Source organism: Micropterus salmoides, unplaced genomic scaffold (assembly GCF_014851395.1).
Source record: "Micropterus salmoides isolate LMB-PRFRI ecotype aquatic unplaced genomic scaffold, ASM1485139v1 Ms_hic_scaffold_7, whole genome shotgun sequence".
NCBI classification, from domain to species: domain Eukaryota; kingdom Metazoa; phylum Chordata; class Actinopteri; order Centrarchiformes; family Centrarchidae; genus Micropterus; species Micropterus salmoides.
Genome location: NW_024044459.1, coordinates 7,494,028 through 7,506,813, shown reverse-complemented (window position 1 = coordinate 7,506,813; position 12,786 = coordinate 7,494,028).

Below are 12,786 nucleotides of genomic sequence, written 5' to 3'. Positions count from 1 at the left end.
CCCTTTCCTGGCTGCACAGGAGATGCTGGGGGACGGCTACCACAGGCTAACTCAAGCCGTTCCGCACCGACTACCGGGGACTGGCTAGCTACAGTAGCTAAAGACTGATCTACCAAGGTGCGGAGCCGGACTTCTAAATCACTGAGCCTCGCCTCCATGTCTATAAATAAACTACACTTATTACACGTACCATTACCGCTAAAGGAGGCAGAGGAGTAACTGAACATCTGACACACCGAGCAGGAGAAAGTAGGAGAGAGAGGGAGAAGGAGAAGCCATCGCTAGCTGCTAAGCTAAAGTCGCTAACGGCTAAGCTAAAGTACTGTAGCGTCAGTTACCAAAACTTTAGAACAACTATGAGATTGAACAGCAGTCACTAAAAGATGGAAAGAACTGTGAGTGCTTAAGCAAAATTACTGTAAAGAATAAGTGTTTAGCGAACAGTTGGCCGCTGTAATCAAACAAATGTAACTGTTATTTAGCGAGAGCAGCACAACACGGTACCAACACAAGCACCGGAAATGGAAATGAGTCGACACACTTACCGCAATACGTCAGCCAGAACAGAAGGTATGTAGTGATCAAATGCCAAATGCTTATATGGGACAGATGTTTTCAAAGCGGTGTTGAAGTTGTCTTTTTTTCTGCTTGACAGGTAATTAACTTTGTTTGTCAGATTCTAGCAATGCAAATAAACTGTCGTTTGAGAGCTTTAGCTAGAAGCTGGCCATAATCACAGAGATCCGTGACATGCTTCCCCTGTCAGTGGTGTGAGAAATTAACATTAATTGGCAATAAACAGCTGATGAATATTATTGGTAATGAAACATAACAGCAGGGAAGCTCAGATCAGCAGCTAAACTTCACATTTTACTGCCCTGGTGAAAAACATATAATAACAGGACATATAACAAGACCTGTGCCTATCAAGTGACCAATGATAAATACTTTACGAATTTGCATTAAAAAAAATGATTGGATATTAAAAACGTTGCACCGTTTTACCACAAGCTGAAATTATGGCTGTCAGTACTACTTTGTTTTTCTGTTGTATTTCAAAAAATTCAAAATACATTTTGGTAATATTTGCAGATTGCTTATCTAACTAAACAAAGCGAGAGGAGCCTTGATCCTCACCAGCCAATGCCTTTGTAAACTTCATGTATTATGTGGTTTATAATGGACTGTGGTGCAGAAACAGTGAGGCTTACATTGTCCTGGTATCTGTCAGTAGTCATACTTGATGCACTAGATGTGATAGTGTTTGAGATGTTCATTTTATTTGGTATGTTATTCCAGATGAGCCAGCCCTCCCAAGATGTAAAATGTATGAGACATCATGTAGCACTTCTTCATGTGGCTGTTGTTTATTAATAAAAAAAGTAACTAATATATTTAAAAAACATTTGGTTTTATATAATGTCTTAACACATCTATCTATAGAATACACATTTCTTGAATGGCAGTCTTGTTTATCTAATAGATGACATCTTTGTCCTGTTCTAGGCACCGTAGCTATACACTGCTCGCTTGAGTAGGGGAGGGGGGATGCATTTCGCAACCCTCACCACTAGATGTCACTAAAACTTGCACACTTTAACTAAACCTTTAACTAATTAGAAACTGATCACCATGTAGATATTTCTTACACAAATTTAATGAATGGAAACAACCCACACAAATGAAACTGCTGTCCAACTGGGGAAAAAAAAAAAAAATATATATATATATATATATATATATATATATATATATATATATAATGAAAAGATTGATTACACCAACATTAGCCCTAATACCGGTGTTCTGTCGATATATGCTACCTATCAAGATGTGCTACTTAGCGGTTCTATGCATGTGTATGACCCACAAGCGTGGTCTGTTTCCACGCCCATAAATCTGTGCAACCTTGCTGTTGGGCATGCCGTCGATACAGTGGCTGATCGTCAGCAATATCAAAAAAATTATTAGTCAGAATACGCTAACCCTGAAATTATGTTATAATATAATCAAAAAACCGAAGATGTCATAATACTGAGAGTTATACCTTTTTATGGGATTGGAAAAGGGAACACGTAAGGTAGCTTTTTTGATAGGGCAGAGCGACTCGATAAACTCTATCGATTTGCGCTATGGTAGCATTTTTCGACAAGGCAGCATATATTGTCAGAACACAAGCCGAGAAATAAGGCAACATGTACCAGCAGGATTGGGCAATAAACAATAATAATTATCTCAGTATAAGTTTCCTCAATAACAATATAACAAATGTTAAATAAATGTTTAATTTGAATCATAGACTAATTTTAAATATTGTTGCGGAAAAGGGACTGAAAACAGATTTTACCTACTGTTACTCATGCATATTTGTTGAAAAAAGATTTTGTCATAATTGTTTTTAATGTTCTGCGCTTAGATTTGTGAAGTGTCCACTGTTTGACATTTGCCAATTAAACTTGAAAGAAACAATGACTTGACATTTATTGTGATAATTATCGATATCCAATTATATGAATTTTTCTTATCGTAATAACATTTCTGGCTATATTGCCCAGCCCTTGTTCCACTTCAAGCATTGATTACAGGGGGTGGCAGAAAAGTTTTACTAGAATGCAGGAAATGAAGTGTTTAATGCTCATTTTTTTTTCAGGGGGAGGACCCCCATATTGAATATTTCTTCATAACAGTGTACAATTATTTTCTTGTCTTGTTCTTGCGAACCCAGTATCGTAATTCCTCATGTCTTGTGAGCTAAGTGTATCGTCACACCCCTAATCTGAGCCACTATGTCTCGATCAGTATTCAACACAGAGTTACGCTTTTGCTCCTTACCCTTCATCTTTGTTGTAACCCCCGAACGCATTTCGGTCATTTCAACGCTGTGTTCATTTTCAGTTGCCAACAGCAAGACTAGGCTGAATAGAGTGAAAAATTTTAGGGAGACATGATCATCAAAACAAATGACGCAGCACCGACATTTTCCACCCACAGGATGAAAACAAATCCAGAAACTGGCACAGCAGGCGGAAAACCTACGGTTATCAAAAAGGCCCAAATGATTATTGGCCCTATCTGGTACCCAGCACAATGCGGCGCAAAGCGCAGCACAAGTGTCTAGTTTCCAACCGGCGCAGTTGATATTTGCGCACCAAGTGACCGAGTTATAGCAAATGCACTTCCGCCCATCTGTGAGCCCATGGGAGTCTTAACATTAGGTGTGGTCAGGCACATTGTTGGCGCATTGCTATTGAGGCAGCTGAAAGCGATTGCACCATTGACCCAATAAACAGGTCTAAAGTCAATGGCACAGTATTTCACTGTTTTTGTTAGGGCCGCATCACTGTGACACTGTGCGCATTTACGTACGAGGCACAGCAGCGTAACTTCATCGATTTATTAAAATCTCCCGGCAGGATCAGTCAGGATCAAATGTTAATTCATGATCTGTGTTCTTCTCCACATTCAAAAGGTCTCACACACAGTCCAGGTTCATCCAGTGAAACTGTTTGGAGTAAAGCAGACGTCCTCCTGATCAGTCCTGAGCTCCATCAGAGAGTCTAAATAATTTCAGAAGCTAAAAGTTGAATTCTGTTTCCTCTGGAGAGTTTCCTCTGTCCTGTCATGTCAAGTTTATAACTTAAGCTTCTTTCTGTTTTGCTGCTCAAATACCCCACAATATTTGTTGTGACTTTATTGCACACATGATGTTTAAAATGACAGACAGCAACATCTCTAAGCATGAAAGTAAATCGTTAAAGAAAACACTCATACATCAATAAAACACAAAATAAAGAAACCAGCGTAGGGGAGAGATGTGACCCACAAACGGTTATAGTTTATATTAACGCAGTGCAGTGAGGATCCAGACGTTTCATAGAGGAGACGTCGTCTTTCTGTCTGTTAACAGACTGGAGTTCCGACACTTCACTGAAACTACAGAGCAGCAGAGTAACACAGGCTTCATGATCAGTGATGGTTTTTATATCACGTACACACTTCTCTCCATATCCCCTCTGTGCTGTGAGTCTGCAGTTCAGTCAATTGGTGTTTTTCATAATACGCCATTCACACTATTAGCAATGCGCTAAAGTACAAGTGCACCTGGCTTTAAAAGGGAAATGACTCTGATTGGTGTATTGCAAGTACAACCCTTTTGAACCATGCGCCTGGTGCACGGACCATTTTTTTTCTGTCGTCCAACTTGCAAAATTGGAGTTGGACACGCACCAAACCCAACTGCGCTGTGAAGGGCCCTGTGTATTGATATAAATGTATAAAAAGATTTGCCCCCTCTGTCACTTCTTCCTGGCCCGCTCTGATTGGCAAGTAGGGCCGCAACAGGAGGCGCATGGCTCTTGTGATTGGTTAGCAAGTTTGTCACACAAGGATGACAACGGAATTAATTTTTAACTGCATGATTGTTTAAAACGGGTCAGATGCGCTGTATAATTAACCTACATTTTAATCGCCGTCTTCACGATTAGCTAATCGCGTTCTTTCAAATCGCAATCTAGATTTGAAAACAATTAATCGTTCAGCCCTTTCGCAAATTCAAAACTATACGAAGGGGTGGCGCTTTGCACCGCGGTGAGTTGAAGTAATTTTTCAGTCGGAAATTTGACATCTGTTGACTATTCAAGGTAAATCTAATATCCAACTTCAAACTAACCTCACCGCAGTTCGTTCTTCAGCACTTGCCGGTGTTGCAGTGAAGACATTTGCAGTCAGGATAAACAAACTTGGAGGAGAGTGACATTTACTCATAACTGGATGCCATGCAAGCAAAAACGAGGAGCTCATACCAAAGAGAGAAGTCTGTTGTATGGACGAGCCACGCCACATTATTCCAGCAGTTTCAGTCATGATGTTTAATGGCTGGCCCACAGACATTGAGCTTACTGTAGTTTACCAAGACATGCTGTTATTGTGATGTTAGCTATAGCAGCAGGCGAGTTGGATCGCTGTTTGAAACTGCTGTGTTGCTCTGGGGCCGTCTCGTCCTCTCATGTTACTTTGCAGTAGCAACAGCTTGCTAACCCACAACCTAGCTATTAGTCACATTACTTACTGTGTCGTTAACTCTGTGTCACGGTGTCAAGCCTATATAAACGAACACATAAAACACATTATTTATCACAAGCGCCCCCCCCCCCCCCCGAGTTAATACTGCCAATCTAACAGGGGTATGGTATAATGCAGGAAGCACGGCTTTTCTTCAATGTCTCTTCTAAGGGAGCTCCGCTTTTCTTCATTTATGCCAATGGTGCTGAACACCCGCTCACTTGGCACAGAGGAGGGTGGGAACCACTTTTTCTGTCTGGCAGGCTCCCTCATGCATCTCTTGAGATCTTGGAAGATCCCCTCGGGTGCCTGTGCACGACTGGCTGAAGTAAGAATGGTATCCCACAGACTAGTCAAGGAGGCCGTGGGCCTGGTCCTCCGATCTTTGCCTTTTGGGTTTCTTACTCATCACTGGCGGTTTCTGCTGATGTTATGTTGGAGCCTTCTCTTCCTCTTCCCTCAGCCAGGCTTTGGCTTGGGTTACACAGGGGTTGCTCCTTGTTGCATGGGTCAAGCAGACAACCTCTTTTGATTCTGTCACCTAGGACAGCCTCTGCTCCAGGCTCTACAGCATAGTCTTCCTCAGAAGCTGTGAGTGCTCTCTTTTGCTCCAGCATCCTCAGGAGCATGTGTGGAGTTCGACCTAGCTGGCATAGCCTGGAGTATGAACTGCTGAGGGACACCAACCTCCTCCTGAATAATAATTGCTGTACAAAAAGGGGGTGAATTCACAACAGGATTGTGCTGCTTTATGGCTGCTAAACCTGCACAAATAAGACAAAACTAAACAGTCTAATTCTCAAAGCACCTAAAAGGTGAAATGCACCCCTAACTGCTCTACCAAGCAAATAATGTCTTGGAGCTCCTGTAAATTTGCACTTAAATAAGGTAATATTCATACATTTAGCACTTTCTATGCAAATGAGCATGAAATTATTAGCATCTTCAGAGAGTTACTGGTTACTGAAGTGGATTTAGCAATGAAATGAAGGACCATTGTTTCATATGTTGTAACGATGTGATCAACACACAGGTACAGTCAGGTCCATATATATATTTGGACACTGACAAGTTTAAGTTAGTTAAATATGAATGAATATATATGATTATGGACTTAAAGTGCGGTCTCTCAGCTTTAAGGGTATTCACATCCACATTAGAGGAAGAGTTTAGGAAAAGGTCCGGAGTTTTTAATTACAAGTGTGGCATTCGCATTCGGAATCTGTTGCTGTGAACCCGAAACGTGAGGTCAAAGGAGCTCTCAGTGCAACAGGCCATCATTGGGCTGCAAAAAAAAAAAATCTGTCAGAGCGATAGCAGGAACATTAGGAGTGGCCAAAGCTGCAGACCTTGCACACCGCTGTTCTTTTCTTCCTACCATCATCGACAACATAAACCTTAAATGTCTGTGTTGTACTACACATAACGGTCTTTTTCTAAGCCGCTGAGATCCGGACCGCTAATGTTATGTGAAGCACACATGGTTGCAGGATTATGTGCAAATGTTGGAATGAGCGAATGCATATATATATATATATGAAGTCATTTTCAAGTCAGCTGTCTCAAGTCATGAACACCAAGTCAAAGTCAAGTCTTTTGTATGTTTTAGTCAAGCAAGTCTCAAGTCGTCAAATTTGCGACTCGAGTCTGACTCAAGTTAAGTCATGTGACTTGAGTCCCCCACCTCTGCTCACTAGTGACTGGAAGCTATCTGCAATTATGTGTTAATTAGTGTGCAGTTTTTTTCTCAGTGTGATTAATTCTTTTTCTGTGGTTGGTTGAATGACCATATTTCACTCATGTACACCAAAATTCCAGCCAATCACTTGAGTCAATTTAGTTCACACACCTCTCTCTGTAGCCACGAACTACTTTATACAGCTTTTTGAACACATGCGGTAGTACTCTCAAAGAACTGTAAACACTTTCATGTTTCTAAAATAAAATCAGTGGAACTGACCTGAACTTCTATAATGTGGTTTATAAGATTTAAATCAATTCCTTCAGATTTTAGATTGGTTCACTCAAAAATGGGTATGAGTTAGCAAATACCCAACAATATAGATTAAGGCTCTATATACACAACTATTTTCATTGTCAGTTAATCTGTCGATTATTTTGGTCATTAATGGATTCATTATTTTCTGTCTTTTCAACTACTAGATTGAACATTTTTAGCTATAATATGGAGCTTCTGAGGACCACACAAGGCAAAGGAAGAGGCAAAAAAAAATTATAAATTAGATTGCAACCACAAGTTTTTATATGTTGAGCTTGTCTCCCCAAATCAAATTATTTGATTGCATACATCTTAATTATGTGCCCTTGAGTTAAAGATTAGTCTATTTTAATGTTTTGCAGGAAGAGAAAGGAGAGGAGTTATATTAGGCATATTCCAGGAGGTAACTGTAAAATTGCCATTTAACATGAAATATAATTGGAAGAAAGTTGATCCAATTTATTTTACGGTTTTAAAATTATTTAGTTATGACAGCTGTGTGTTCGTGGTAATGAGGTTATGAGAAGGTGTATTTGCTTTAGTTAAAATAATAGTCTTTAGTATGTGAACACCCACAGACTGTATCCTAGGTTCAGCAAGTATTTTTCTTCCTTTAAAAGTGGTAGATTTTGGTGAAATGTAAGATATTGGGCCTCAAATGTATCTGTAAAGGTTAAATCCACCATAGAATAAAACTCATTGTGCTGTTGCTACGATCCAAGAATACTATAAAGGATCTAGCAACGCAGATGGTTGTCTCCCTGTGCTGGAAATCAGAAGATGTTGTGAGGTGACCACTGACATTTAATAGGGTTATGATTCAACAGGCTTGCAGATTCTTTTGTTAGTGATATCATTTACATTCAGATGAGTTTTATGACTATAGGGCTTGCAGCTGTGTGTTTTTCAAAATGTGTGCACATCCCAGTAAAATCACCATGGCTTCTGTCGTTATGTCCTACTTGTTCCATTATTCTCTATCAAAGGAGCAGCTCCATGGTTAACTCTAAAAGACATCATTACATTCTGACTGCATGAGACGACCATACCTGTTAACATTGGGATTTGAAAATAGGGTAAATTCTCAGGCAATATTTATAATAAAATATTCCAGTTACAGCTGAGAGAGAGTCACTCACTCACTAGCGGCAACCTGTCCAGGGTGTACCCCGCCTTCCGCCCAATGTCAGCTGGGATTGGCTCACTGCTGAGCTCAGCTAACAGACGGCAGTCACTCGGAGAAGTGACAGCGGCGAGAGACCTGTTAATCAAAGCGGCCACGCCCTAATAATGCAGAAATTTAAGGCTTAATATAATGAAACAGGTTGTAAACATGTTTTATTCTGCTGTAAAGTTGGGCATTTTAACATGGGGGTCAATGGAGATTGACTCCCTTCTGCAGCCAGCCTCAGGTGGCCACTCGATGAACTGCAGTTTAAGTTACTTCCTGACTGGTATCGGAGGTGAGAGCTGGAGGTTGCCGCTTGATTGATACGATTAATCAAAAAATATTAAGAAGTTGTTTTTTTTAACGCAGATTTAAAATGTAATCAATCATCTTTTTACGCCAACTTCTTCCCGTTATTGCAGCGCGGCTTTCTTTGATGAGGGCACAGCAAAGGCGAGTAATTTACGCCAGTTTCTGTGAATGGGGTGTAATACGATGACAGAGGAGACGGTGTCCGCTCTGCTGAACAGCAAGTATCGTTACAAAAAGCTTCCAGATGGAAGTTTTGATAAAACCAAAGTTGTGTGCACTTATTGCAGTGATGAATTGGCCTTCCACCGAAGCACGACAAGTTTGAAGTATCATCTCCGTGCGAAGCACATTTTGCTGATGTTAGCAAAGATGCTAACTTTAGTGCTGAGACCGGGTCAGCTAGCCACGCTCGTCAGACGACACTGGTGGAGTGCAGCCGGGGCTTTGTCAACAAAACGACAACTACTAAGATATAACTACTGCAATCGCTAAATGGATCAACATAGTTCAGGACTGGGGGCTTCAAGACGTCATTCAGATCGCCACAGGCGACCCGTCATACAAGCTACCTTTGAGGAGAACTGTCGTTAAGAGAATACATGAACAGTACAACACAAATAAAGCAGTTGGCAAAAGGTGCTTTTATTGCACTTACTGGAGACCACTGGACTTCAGTAAGTAACCACAACTACCTCGGTGTAACAGCACACCTAATTGATGGCAACTGGCAGCTGCACTCATTCACTAAAAACAGAAGACAGACATTTTGCCGAAGCATGCGCTAGCCAGTTTCTCTAAGTTGCAAATGAGTGGGAGATGACCAGCAAGGTCACAACAATAGGAACAGAAGGCGCTCCCAATATGATTGCCGCTGCAAGAAGTCTACCATTCGAGCATTTGCCGTGTGTGGCTTTATAGGACAGCGGATTTGACAGAGTTTTAGCAAAGTGCCGTAAAATAGTCGGGCACTTCAGACACTGTCCCGCAAACACAGCTGAGCTCAAAGCTCAGCAAGCCTCTCACGGACTAATAGAGGAGTCCCTTGTCCAGGATGTACTGATCATCTGTGCTGGAATTCAACTCTTGAAATGATAAGGCGGATTCAGCACATCAAAGATCCACTGAAAGCAACGCTAGAACAGCAAAATCACAATTTAGCCATGCTAACTTCAGCTGAATATGACAGGCTGTCAAAGTTGGAAACATTGCTGGAGCCCTGCAGGTAACGTTAATGTGATTTCTTTCAATTTTACTGATAAAAAACAATCAATTGAAGTTATTTAGACATAATTTAAGGCCTGTACCCTAAACAGATGCCATCTGAATGAAATCTAGTCATTAAGTCAATTGTGTGGTGCTGTGTTTTCACTGTGTCCTCCTCCGTGGTGCTGCCTGTACTTGTACTGCCCGGAACAGAGTGGGGAGAGGTGTGGCAAAACCTGAGTGAGATGCTGAGGGACAAAGAACCTGCACCACAGACCTCTGGAGAAAAAGTGGAGCCAGAGCCACTGAAGAAGACTGCTCTCCTTCTGATGGGATCAGGGTCAGAGTCTGATGATGATGTACTGTCCACAGATAAATCTCTGGAGAGGTACAAGGCAGAGCCCTGTTTCAGCATAGAAACATGTCCACTATCAGTCCGGTGGTGAACGTGCAGCGTGGGTCACGGTGTAGCCGTGGGTGGGGTCTGTGATCTCTGTGGCTGCGGGGGGGATGGGGGCGGTTTGCGCCGGCTGGCATCTCTCCTGCGCAGCGCATTACTTGGCTGTTGTGTGCTGCTAGTTAGATTGGTAGCGGGGTAGTGTTGATTGGCTCATCTGTAGGTCATTATTGGCTTGCGTGCTTGTCGGGGTTGGGGGCATCGGGTGCGGGCCTGGACTGGGCTGGTGTGCGGCTCTGTCCTGTGTGCATGCTGTGCATCCTGATAATGCATTTCGGTTCTCTGAGGGGTCTGGCGACTGGTTGTTGGAGGGGTGGGGGACCGGGAAGAAGGGGTTGACGGTTGGGGGTGCGGGCTGGTCCTTTTTGAGCTGGTTGGGGGGTGTCTCCTCTGGATTTTAGTGCCCGAACTGGATGCTTGGTGGTTGTGCCGGGATCCTGTGTATGGAGGGATTGTGCTTTGGGGTGTGTCGATGGTTGCTTCACAGTCGCGTCGCGGCACTCAGGATTGTGGTCGTGTTGAGTCCTAGGGGCTAAGTGCATCTGCTGACTCCCTAGGGCTGAGGGGCTGTTGCTGCTGTCGCGGGGTGATTGCTGTCTCTTTTCTTTGGGGACGGTGGGGGTTTGTGTGTGGGATGCTTCGCTGCTAGGGAGGGAAGGGCGCGGGGGTGGGGTCTTCTGGCCTGACCTGGCCTGAGTGGCATTGCCTCCTGGGTGTGGGCCGACCTTCGGGTCTGGGCTGTTGGGCCGTTCTGTCCTTGGGCGGGGTCCTTGCTGCTCCGGACCTGCTCCCTTGTAGGGGGGGGTTGTGCCAGCTCCGATGGCCTGGTGGTGCTCGGAGTGCTCCTGATTGTGGGGGAGCGGTGAGGTGGGGGGTTGGCAGTGGGGCTGCCGGAGGGGCCCCGGCGAGGACGGGGGATTGTTGGACTTTGGGTTGGGGCTGCACTGACCTGCCTCGGGAGTGTGTGGGGGTCTGGGGCACGGGGCTTTGGAGCCTCTGGGGCGGGTCTGCGCGCTGGGGGGGCTGGGCCCCCCTGGGCCCGTCCTGGGGATGGGCGGGGTTGTCGCTGACTCTGGGGTGCTGCCGGTGCTAGAGGGGCTCTTGCTATAAGCCCTGGGCTGGAGGGACCTGGCGTCCTCCTGCTTAGGGGGGTGGGGGACGGGACTGAATAAATGATGGGGCCAGTCAGGAATCTGGTCTTCTAGCCTCCCTATGACCTCCTTCACCTTTCCCCCTTTGGTCATGTCTCACAACATACACCCTTAGGACCCTGGGGGGCGGGCAGCCTGCAGGGCGTTTGGGGGGTGGGGCTGCTTTATTGCGGCCTCGCACTTCTTCCTCCCTCACTGCCTGCCCCTCAATTTTAATTACACATTAGAGACAGAGGGCTTGGGGGTGGGAGGGGCACGATGGGAGGCTCCACTACCTGACAGTTGTGGGGTGCCTGTGTCACAACTACCCTCCAATTTTAGTTGCACCTTAGTTACCACACACCTTATCTTTACTCCACCATACAACACTTCACAATCCATGACATGCATCCAACACAAAACAATACATTTACAGAGGCAGGCAGAGGGGTTGAAGGAGTGGGGGAGATTCTCATTGGCCTCGTGTCCTACCCCTGGAGCCCGGGCGTCGGGGGTGCTGTGGGGTTGGTGACGGTCTTGCCTGATCTGGGGTGGGCTGGGGGGAGTCGGGGCTCCCCTGGCGTAGGGGCCCGCCCTTGACCTAGGGTTCTGCGGACTCGGGCTTGTGGCCTTTGCTCATTTCTAGGCGGGTGGTGTGTCCCTGGGCCTGGGGGCCCGTTGTCTCCTCTCCTCGCCTGGGCCCTCTTCGGCAGAGGTGAGGCTCCCGCTGCTTCCCCCTGCCAGCTCTCTCACGGTGGGGGCATTCGGGAGTCTCTGGGGCGCATGACCGGTGTTGTCGGGGTAGGTTTTGGTGCTCCTCCTTGGGGGTGCTTGACTGGGGGGGGCTGGGCCCCTGTCCGGGGATGAGATCGGCCTCGGGGGCTGCTGTCACTGCCTGCACTGTAGGGAGGGATGCCTCTGGCTGGGCTGGGGGACCGTTGGCCTGGTTCTCCCGCGTTATCGCTCCCTGGCGGCAGGGAGCTTCCCGGCACGGCTTTCTGCTGTTCTTCCTTGGGGCGGGGTACAGCTTCCCCCTGGACATGCGGTCTGGGGTCCTTTGCACTTTGGGGGGTCGCAGGGTGTCCCGGCTTCTGGGGTGGGGGTCTCTGCGCGGGTTGATCCAATTGTGGTTTGGTGGGCTGCGGTGGGATTGTGGGGCGATTGTCGATGCATCTTGATGCATTATACTTTTTCCCTGGGCAGGGTCTCTGGATGGCTGCTGGGCGTTTAGTTTGTGCATTGGAGTCCGGGGAGGCATCTCCTCGTTGGCTTGGAGGGACCTGTTTGCGTCCCTGTTTTGCTTCGTTGGCCTCGGATCCGTGCTTGCCCATTTCTCTGTCGGCCAGTTGTTGGACCCCTCTGGATACTGAGGTATATAGTTAGTTTTCGGGATGTGCAGTGTGGGTGTGGGGCAGGGCTGTGCTCCGGTTTGTTCTGGGTTTGTGCCTGGAGTTCT